Below are 533 nucleotides of genomic sequence, written 5' to 3'. Positions count from 1 at the left end.
GATTGTCTCAGGCATATCATTCAGGAAGGGTCAGGGTTTCATTCCTGAGATCCTTTTACTTTAAATCAGATATCACTGTTTCCTGATGGCGACGATCAACAGTAACAGTTTCCTTTGAAGTTTGTGATCAAATGACGTCATGCCTTGCACCCTTAAAGGAAGACAAACAGTCTGACATGCTTGAATATAGTATTCCAGTTACTTTGAATAAATCACAGCAGAAGATAAAACCCTGTAAATACAACAGTGAAAGTTGACATCCTGTACTAAGGATAAGTAATAACCCCTAATCTGAAATAGGCTCAATACAATAGTACATTTACTTAGAGCCAAGTTCTTGAACCAAATTGGTTCTACAATCCCTTTTTGCTGTCATTCTATCATTTACACAGGTGCAATAAGAATGAATAGTCTAAGAAATATTATATGAATATCATAATTATGAAATATGATGAAATATTAGAATTGTTCATAAAACCGTGTAGGTACTACATCAGGGTTGAAGTTCCTTTCTGCTTTGTACATGTTTATTG

Source organism: Ptychodera flava, chromosome 21 (assembly GCF_041260155.1).
Source record: "Ptychodera flava strain L36383 chromosome 21, AS_Pfla_20210202, whole genome shotgun sequence".
Classification (NCBI taxonomy): domain Eukaryota; kingdom Metazoa; phylum Hemichordata; class Enteropneusta; family Ptychoderidae; genus Ptychodera; species Ptychodera flava.
This window is presented reverse-complemented; position numbering follows the sequence as displayed.